This window comes from Gopherus evgoodei, chromosome 2 (assembly GCF_007399415.2).
Source record: "Gopherus evgoodei ecotype Sinaloan lineage chromosome 2, rGopEvg1_v1.p, whole genome shotgun sequence".
Taxonomy (NCBI): domain Eukaryota; kingdom Metazoa; phylum Chordata; order Testudines; family Testudinidae; genus Gopherus; species Gopherus evgoodei.
The window spans coordinates 296,242,373-296,252,504 of NC_044323.1; the positions used below are offsets into that span (position 1 = coordinate 296,242,373).

Below are 10,132 nucleotides of genomic sequence, written 5' to 3' on the forward strand. Positions count from 1 at the left end.
GTTTCTGTAGTGTAGTGGTTATCACATTTGCCTAACATGCAAAAGGTCCCTGGTTCAAAACCAGGCAGAAACATGCTGGCTTCCTTTTCCCAGATCCCCTTGTTGTTCAGAAAGGCCACTCCTCCTATTGGCCTGTCCCTGGGATAACTACAACCCCTGCATGACAGAGGATGCTGACAGCAGTGGAGAAAGCACCTTGGTGTCAGGCTGGAGAACCTAGAGTAGTTAGGCCAGTCACCATTTGGAGGCTTGTGGCTTGGCCACCTCTGCTGTTGCAGGTTGGCCTATAGAGACTGTCACTTCCTGCTGGGCTCCTTTGCATGACTGGCCAAAGGAGGAAGTGAGGCAGGAATGGGGCAATAGAGGAAAGTCAAGCTGAGGAAGGCAGGGAAGAGGCTGTACAGCTAAGTGGGGTTAGTAGAGCACCACCCTTCATTCTGCAAAGCCTGGGGAGGTGCGGTTGGCTGCTGGGAGGTAGAATCCTGTGCCTGCCTCTTGGCTTCCCAGGGGTGGCTACTTGCAGCCCAGGAGAAGAAGGGGGGTTCTGGGTGAAAGGAAAACAAGCAAAGCTGAGTCCAAGTGGAGAATGGCTGCTCCTTTATGGCCAACCTGGGGGCGTGACTGATGGTTTTAGAGGTGGAGGCTGGGCTGGCTGTGAGCAACTGGGATCCAGGAAACTCCCACCTGCCCTTCTGAGGGCTGAACCCATGGAGATGCAGTTGGCTGCTGGGAGACAGACCCCTGTGGCTGCCTCTTGGCATCCAGGGGATGGGTCCTTACAGCCCAGGAGAAGCGGGGTTCTGGGGGGAAGGAAAAGCAGCAATGGTGAGGCTGAGTGGGCTCCTTTCTGGCCGAGATGGTGGGCTGTGGTGAGTCTGGGGGTTGCCTGTAAGCCATAAGTGGACGTAGTGCAGTGAAAACCGCTGCTCCATTCTGGCCTACCTGGGGGCACCATGGATGACTTGGGAGTGGGGTCAGGGTGCTGGCTGTGAGCAAATGGGATCCAGGAAGCCCAGCCTGCCCCTCCAGGGGCAGAGTCTTCTTCTTCTCTCCTGCCATGGGGAGCCCGGCCTTAAGCCTGCCCAGCATGTGCAGCAGCTCGAGCATTAAGCCTTCCTGTGTGCATAACCTAACTACGGTCTAGTGTAATAAGGTGTAAAGTTTAGATTGTGAATTTATCTTTAATTTCCATGGTAACTTACTTTGATCTTTTATTCCTACCACTTATAATCCTTAAAACTCCATCTGTCTGTAGTTAATAAATCTGTTTTATGCTGTACTTAAACTGGTGTATTTTGCTTGAAGTTCTTGGGAAATCTCAGCTCCATTACAAGGCTGGTTCACGTACTATTCACAGTGAGGGAGGGGTGGACCCTGCGTAATAAGCTCACACTGATCAGGCTTCTGATTAAGGCAAGATGGTATGATCCAGGGGTGCAAGGCTGCAGAGCTGTGGGGGGGCGACTCTCTATCATTAGTGTTATGAGTGGCTGCAGAAGCATTCATGTAATTCAGTTGGCTGTGTCCCTACCTACGGATGTCTGTGTAAGTGCAATATCTGCCAGAGATTCACAGCTTGTCTCAGCATCACAGTGTGAGAGGGAGCCCAGGCAGTGGGACACAGGGCTCAGGGGTCCCACTGTTCAGGTTCCATGCCAGAGATCCCATCACAGACTTTCAACAACCACAGCGGGTGCTCACTGAAACAGTGAGAGAGATGCCAAAATAGTGATCTCCAGTGCCTGCAGACATCAATCTATCAGGAATTCTGCGCACAGAGAGGAACCTGCTAGTGGAAAATGCCTTTGGAAAAGCCCCTTCATTCCCCAGCTGTGGTCGTACAGTGCTCAGTGCTCTGCGTTGTGGCCTCAGGAGCCATGGATGCAAGTTGAGTTATGATGACCTTTTCCTTGTCTCCATGTTTCTTAGGTGCCTTCTTCCAACACTTGTCAGAAAAAATGACCGGTTTCTTTTGGAAGAATTTGCATTGCAAGGCAGAGGCAGTCTTCTCTGTTTCCTCAAAAGATTGACCAAAAGGTGGGAGGAGTGGACACATTTGGCAAGGCACCACTGGGTGCTGCATCTTTAACCTCCACTTCACTTGGCAAGTGCCTCTGGAACTTTTCTCGCAGCTGCTCCATTTTCATCAGTGACAATCAAAAGGAAGACGACATGACATCTGTGTGTGGACATCCCCAGCGAATCACAAGGACGTGTGGTGCAGGCTTTTGTGTTGCAGCAATTGCAGTCAAAGCAACCACCATGCCAATGCCAGTCACAGCAGCCTTTTCATCAACTCCAGGCTTGTGATTTGATTCTTTCCAATGTTTCTCTCCAAAGAAGCCTTTTCCTTAGCAAGTAATGACTTGGATACCAAGGGAGGTCTCTTCTGTTTCCTAGAAAGACACAGAAAAATGTGAGCAGAGGAGACAAAACCCATAGAACAAGGCACCACTGGGAGTTGAACCCAGAATCTTCTGTTTACTAGACAAGTGCTTTAGCCAGCTAAGTCATGGTGCCTGCTTTGCAAAAGTACTTGCAACTGTTCCCTTTGATGGCCCAGGACAACACCTGCAAATTCCAAACTACAGACATTCCCCATTTACCTCAAGACTTGCAAGGAAGAACTGGTAGGCCAAGCCAGGATCTCCTGGTTACTAGGAAGACACTTCAGCCAGCTCTTCCCAAAGATCACTATCTAGAGACCTTTAAACAGCCTCTGTAGATGTTCACTGACAAAGAGATGCCAAAATAGAGTTCTCCACTGCCTGCAGCCATCACACTACCAGGAGTTCTGTGCACAGAGAGGCCCCTGCTGGTGGAAAAGGCTTTGGTAGAGACTCTTCTGACACCAGCCTGTGCTCATATACTGTTTAGCACTTTGTGTTGTGACTTCAGCATCCACAGATGCCAGTTGAGTTGGGGGACATTTTTCCTGTCTCCACATTTGTCTAATGGCTCCTTTCAACACTTGCCACCAAAAAGACTTGTTTCTTTTGCAAGCAATGTACAGCTAGGCAAAGGCAGTCTTCTCCATTTCCTCACAAGATCACCAAGCTGTGGGGAGAGAAGACACATTCAGCCAAGCTGGATGCTGAATCTCCTCTTTATTCAGCAGGTGTCTGTGAAGGACATAAATCTCCACCGTGTAGAGGGCAAGAATAGGAGTTTATTACACACAGCACTGGCAGAGTGTCACCTTGCTTATTAGGCTCAGAGACACTATTAATTGATTACAATAGAATATATAGATTTTCCATGGGTGGGGGAAAGTGACGGGGTAGGGAGTTCCAAACTCTGGGATAGGTTTTGCAGCAAGACATGATAAGCACAGTAGCCAAAGGTTAACAGGTTACATAATGTCTCCACCCATGGTCTCAAGTTAGCAAGTTAACATTTCATGAATACTTTGATAAAATGTTATTAGTATAAAATATCTATGCTGAATTCTGATTTGAGGTCCATAGGAAAGGAGCAACTCCTTCGATTGTCCTCCAGGTACATTCCTAGGGGTTAAAGCAAAGAAACAGTGAAAGTATATGGCAATAAAGATTGTTTTCTGTGTGTCTTAAGGCAAGGCATTGGTCCCTGGGAAGGGAGGTGGAAGGATGCCATATCTTATACTGACATCTGCCAACTTTTCATAAACTCAAGGTTGGATCTGTGGGAAGAACGTCTCCCTACAGAAGAGACTTACACAATAGGAACAGGGATTCTTTGTTCAATCTGCAACTCTGAATAAGACACAATTCTTTAGTTCTTAGCTCCAACACCTGGCAATTTGCTGACCAAGCCTATCTTAGCAAGCAAGGCTTTCTGTTTACCCAGCTTTCTTTTAGCTGGTCACTATTTGCTAGGCTTCTGGTCCCTTGATTATACTCTGGACTTTGGGTCTGGAAAAGAGCTGGCACAATCCATAGACCAGGTTGTTATATAAAATGCACATGAATTTTAACCCTTCACATACAGTAATGGCAAAGTTCTTGGTTCAGGCTTGTAGCAGTGATGGAATAAACTGCAGGTTCAAATCAAGTCTCTGGAGTCCATCCACAGCTGGGATGGGTCATTCAGTCCTTTGTACAGAGCTTCAGTTTGTAGCAAAGTCCCTTCAGAGGTACGAAGCAGGATTGAAGACAAGATGGAGATGAGGCATCAGCCTTTTACAGTCTCTTGCCATGTGGTCTTTGCTTTCTTTGTCCCAAGGACACTCTATTCAGCACGTGGCATAGAAAAACCTTTCAGTTTTGTCCATAGGCAGGTCCCTGCATACCTTGCTGAGCCACAAGGCGTATCTGCCTTCTCTCAGTGGGTTGATTGTAGAGCTGATGGTCCTTAATGGGCCATCAAGCAGGCTAGGCAGAACTGACACCAACTTGTCTGGCTGGGGTGTTCCCTGGAAGCATAGCACAAGTTTGAATACAGACAGCATAGAGCCAATATTCATAACATCAACTACAAAAATGATACACATCTAGAGATAGCATAATTATAATCAGCCAATCAGAACCTCTCCATAGACCCATTTCATGACAACCTTTCTCTCATATTGGCTGCAAATATAGAACAGTGGTCACAATGGTGATCTATAAAGTTACAGATTATGTCAATAACATCACAGGAGGTGACACGGCATCAGTGAGACTGATATTGGGATACTGTCTCCAGTTTTGGTGTCCTCATTTGAAAAAGATACTGTGAAATTGGAGCTGGGGCAGCAAAAAGCCACCAAAATATTCTGAGGACTGGAGAAAAATGCCTTCCAGTGAGCTATTGAAAGAGCTCCACCTGTTTAGCTTATCAAAAGAAGATTGAAAGGTGACTTCACTGAAGTGTTGAAGTACCTTAATGGAGAGAAAAGATTGGGTATTAAAGGGCTCTTGAATGGAGCAGAGAAAGACATAACAAGACCCAATGATTAGAAGGTGAAAAGAGACAAATTCATGTTACAACTAAGCCCCAAATAGTCAACAGCAAGGATGATTCACCACAGGAACAAGCTACGAAGGAAAGTGGTGGATTCTCCATTCCCTGATGTCATTCAATGAAGACTAGATGCCTTTCCCCCAAAAGTAGCTATTGTGTCATGCAGGGGGCCTGTGATACGCAGGAGGTCCGATTAGATGCTCTAATGGTCTTTTCTGGCCATAAAGTCAACTAATTTCTGAAACACTGAGTGTAGCACTGGGAGCAGCGTCTGAAGTTTTACTGTCTAGCCAGCTTGCTGCCTAGAACAAACACTGCTTGAGTGGGGTGACCACAGGGAGTAGCTCAAACCTCCAAAGGGCCTGGCCAGGGGCAGGATATTGGCACAACAAAGGAGGGGTGTGGCAGTGACATCACAAAGGCGTTTTGCAGGACCTCAGACTATTGGTCCAAGGTGATGGGGGGTGGTGACCTCATAGAGAGATGCTGACATCAGCCAGGCAGGACAGGGGCGAGGGGCCAGAGAAACCTCAGAGACCCCTGCGGCTTTGCTTCAGCAAGTCTCCTTCCCCAGGTCTCTCCTTGAGGACTGACAGAGTATTTGGGTTCACGGACGTGAGTGCCAGGAGGAACCTCTTTCAAGTTTTCTCCTTCGCTTTTAGTGATTTTACTAGAAAACAGTCACCCCTGTTTAGAAGGTAAGAGGCTTCTGGAGGTTTGAAACATGTTCAATCTGATCTATCTGGTGACAGGACACTTCCCTTCTCTGTACCTCAGGCTCCTCCCCATCTGTCCAATGGGAACAGGGACAATTCTCGAGCTCTGGGCGGTCATGAGGCTTGGTGAGATAAGGGGCGTTAAAGCCCTCCGTGAAGGAGAAAGGGGAGTGTCATAGTGTTTTAGCACCAAGGAATTCTAAAGTTTGCTAAAATGTCTAGTCTGCAGAAACAAGAAATATTCGGGGCCAAACTTTTTAACCACTGCCTTTTTTGAAGCCCACTCAAGGATGTGAGTCCGTCTTTTAGGTACCCGGGGTTCTTTGCCAGCAGGAGAGAAGAGGTTCCTGCCTCCATTTTTGTGGCCTAAACAAACCAGGTGTTGTACCCCAGTTCTCGTCTGAGATCCCTGAAAAAGAACATCTTCCCATCCATGAACAAGACAGGACCTGTCTTTCAAAGGGGAACAAAGAGACCCCTGGGACTTACAGACTAGCTAGCCTCACTTCCATAGCTCGAGAGATCCTGCAATACATTCTTAAACAATCTATTTATCAGTAGCACCTACAGGATAATTTGGTTCTTAGGACTAATGAGCATGGATTTGTCAAGAACAAATCATTCCAAACCCATCCTTTTTCCTTCTTTGGCAGGGTTCTGGGCCTTGTGGAGGTGGGTAAACAGTAGATGGGATCTATCTTGGTGTTACTAAGGCTTTTGACACAGTCCCGTAGGACATTCTCATCAAGCAAACGAGGGATATGCAGTCCAGCTGCAATCAGCGTAATGTGGGTGCAGAGCTGGTTGAAAGCCCAGATTCCAGGAGTCCTTCTCCAGGTTGGGCTGTCCAACGGAGAGGGTGTACCTAGTGGGTCCGGCAGAGATCAATCCGCAGTCCGGTACTATTCAATATTTTCATGAATGATTTGGAAAATGGAGTGGAGAGCATGCTTCTAATATTTACAACTGACATCAAGCACTTTGGAGCGCAGGATTGGAATTCAAAACACCCTTAACAAATTGGAGAGTTGGTCTTCTTGAGCAAAACTCCATAGCTGGGCCCCTGTCTCTAGACTGGGCTGAAGTGAAACCCCAGAGCCAAACACTCCTCCTGGGCAGTGCGCTCCGACCTTCAATGGTCAGATGCTGCTTAGCACTGTCAGAGCAGCTTTTGCTGGGGGATTCTCCCAGCACTTTCCAATAGCGGGAAAGTATGAAATCCCCATTTGACTGCTGGGGACAGAGCCCTAGAGGGGGGAGCAACTTGCCCAAAGTCCCCCAGGAAAAGGAAAAGAACCTGCAGTGGAACCAATAGGAAATCCAGCAATGGAACTCAGGAGTCCTGACTCCCAATCCCCTGGTCCAGTCGCTGCAGCGGAGCACACTCCCTCTCAGAGGCAGGGAGAGTGGCCATGAGGGCCTGCTTGTAATTGCCAGCTGTGGGAGGGAGTGTGCAGCAGTGGTTAGTGAAGGGGCCTGGAAAGAAGGACTATGGGGTCCCATCCATACTTCTGACACTTGGTGTGACTCTGAGCCAGTAGCTTCCCCTCCCCAGGCCTGTTTCTCATCAGTAGAGTGGGGGGTCTCAGTCCTGGGGCTTTGGGAGGCTCCAGGACGGTGTGTAAAGTGCTAGGATGTCAGGATCCTGGAGGCACTGTCACCCCCACACTAGGGAGGTGTTCTTCACTCCCTGCTGTTGGTCAAGTTTCTCCATCCCTTGGCAATAAGATAGTCTAGAACCACAACCAGGGTTATTCTATCTGCCAACCAAGATCCATAAACCTGGAAATCCTGGACGCCCCATCATCTCAGGCAATGGCACCCTGACAGCAGGATTGCCTGGCTATGTAGACTTCCTCCTCAGGCCCTATGCTACCAACTCTCCCAGCTATCTTCAAGAGCCAGTGACTTCCTGAAGAAACTACAATCCATTGGTGACCCTGCAGAAAACACCATCCTGGCCACTATGGAGGTAGAAGTCCTCTACACCAACATTCCACACAAAGATGGACTACAAGCCATCAGGAACAGTATCTCCGATAATGTCACGGCAAACCGGGTGGCTGAACGTTGTGACTTTGTCCTCACCCACAACTATTTCACATTTGGGGACAATGTAAACCTTCAAGTCAGCGGCACTGCTATGGGTACTCGCATGGCCCCCAGGATGCCAACTTTTTTATGGCTGACTTAGAACAACACTTCCTCAGCTCTCGTTCCCTAATGCCCCTACTCTACTTGTGCTAACTTAAGACATCTTCATCACCTGGTCCCATGGAAAATAAAACCCTTGAGGAATTTCACCGTGATTTCAACAATTTCCATCCCACCATCAGCCTCAGCCTGGACCAGTCCACACAACAGATCCACTTCCTGGACACTACAGTGCTAGTAAGCGATGGTCACATAAACACCACCCTATACTGGAAACCTGCTGACCGCTATACTTACCTACATGCCTCCAGCTTTAACCCAGACCACACCACACGATCCATTGTCTACAGCCAAGCTCTAAAATACAACAGCATTTGCTCCAACCTCTCAGGCAGAGACAAGCACCTACAAGATCTCTATCAAGCGTTCTTACAACTATAATACCCACCTGCTGAAGTGAAGAAATAGATTGACAGAGCCAGAAGAGTACCCAGAAGTCACCTACTACAGGACAGGTTACAAAGCAAGTTACAGAATGCCACTAACCATCACTTTCAGCCCCCAACTAAATCCTCTCCAGCGCATCATCAAGGATCTACAACCTATCCTGAAGGACTATCTCTCACTATCACAGATCTTGGGAGACAGGACAGTCCTTGCTTACAGACAGCCCCCCAACCTGAAGCAAATACTTACCAGCAACCACACAACACAAACACTAACCCAGGAATCTATCCTTGCAACAAAGCTCATTGTCAACTCTGTCCACATATCTATTCAGGAAACACCATCATAGAACCTAATCACATCAGCCACACTATCAGAGGCTCATTCACCTGCACATCTCCCAGTGTTATATATGCCATCATGTGCCAGCGTGCCCCTCTGCCATGTACATTGGCCAAACCGGACAGTCTCTACATAAAAGAACAAATGGACGCAAATCAAACATGAAGAATTATAACATTCAAAAACCTGTCGGAGAACACTTCAATTTCCCTGGTCACTCATTTACAGACCTAAAAGTCGCAATATTACAACAAAAAACCTTCAAAAACAGACTCCCATGAGAGACTGCTGAATTGGAATTAATTTGCAAACTGGACACCATGAAATTAGGCTTGAATAAAGACTGGCAGTTGATGGGTCATTACAGAAAGTAAAACTATTTCTCCATGTTTATTTGTCCCCCTAATGTTCCTCACACCTTCCTGAAAACTGTTGGAAATGGGCCATCCTGATTATTACTACACAAGGTTTTTTTCTCCTGCTGATAATAGCTCACCTTAACTGATCACTCTTGTTATAGTGTGTATGGCAACACCCATTTTTTCATGTTCTCTGTGTGTGTGTATACATATATATATCTCCTCCTACTGTATTTTCTACTGCATGCATCCGATGAAGTGGGTTTTATCCCAGGAAAGCTTACGCTCAAATAAATTTGTTAGTCTCTGAGGTTCCACAAGTACTCCTATTCCTTTTGCATATAAATTAATGGAGATTAAGTCCATGAATGGCTATTAGCTAGGATGTTTAAGGAATGGTATTCCTAGCCTCTGTTTGTCAGAGGGTGGAGATGGATGGCAGGAGAGAGATCACTTGATCATTGCCTGTTAGGTTAACTCCCTCTGGGGCACCTGGCATTGGTTCCTGTTGGCAGACAGGATACTGGACTGGATGGATTTTTGGTCTGACCCAGTATGGCCACTCTTATGTTCTTATGAAGAGAGGGACAAAACCCCCTGGCAGAGTTTCTGTAGTGTAGTGGTTATCACTTTTGCCTAACACACAAAAGGTCCCTGGTTCAAAACCAGGCAGAAACATGAGGGCTTAATTTTCCCAGCTCCTACTGGCCTGTCCCTGCTGTTGTAGGAGCAGCAGTGATTTCTGTGCTCAAAAGGTCTGTTATACTTCCCCTCCCTCCCACTTTTGTCCTTTCCCTCTCTGAATGCCTGTGAAGTGGCTTTCCCCCTCCCCCCACTCCTGGAATGCTTGTGGGATGAAGAGGCTGGTTGAAGAGCAGAAGAGCTCCCAGGTAGACAAGGTGTCTGGGACTCTAATTAGGCAGCACTCACACCCCCAGAGCATGGACACTTCGCAAGGTGGAATGTGACCAACCAGATGCAGCCAAGTCATTTCTAGTTACAGGCCATGTGGAGCAGGTCCTCAAAAGAGGGAGGGGCCCTGTGCTCAGGAGTCACTCACAAGCTTGTACCTCCAGTGAATGCCCTTCGCCAGGACCTCCTAGCCAGTGGTTCGCCAAATTGCAATTCATTGTGCTTCAGGAATATGTACCTTCATCACACCGTCCATCACTGCACTGTGGGACACTTACC

General features: G+C 47.5%; 2 non-coding genes across 2 annotated transcripts; both read left to right on the forward strand.

Annotated features, from left to right (window-relative positions):
- TRNAV-AAC lies at positions 1–73 on the forward strand. Its single transcript has one exon. It is a non-coding gene; the product is annotated as a tRNA-Val (tRNA).
- A 9,473-nt stretch (positions 74–9,546) lies between these two features.
- On the forward strand, positions 9,547–9,619 carry TRNAV-AAC. Its single transcript has one exon. It is a non-coding gene; the product is annotated as a tRNA-Val (tRNA).
- Positions 9,620–10,132: the final 513 nt, after the last annotated feature.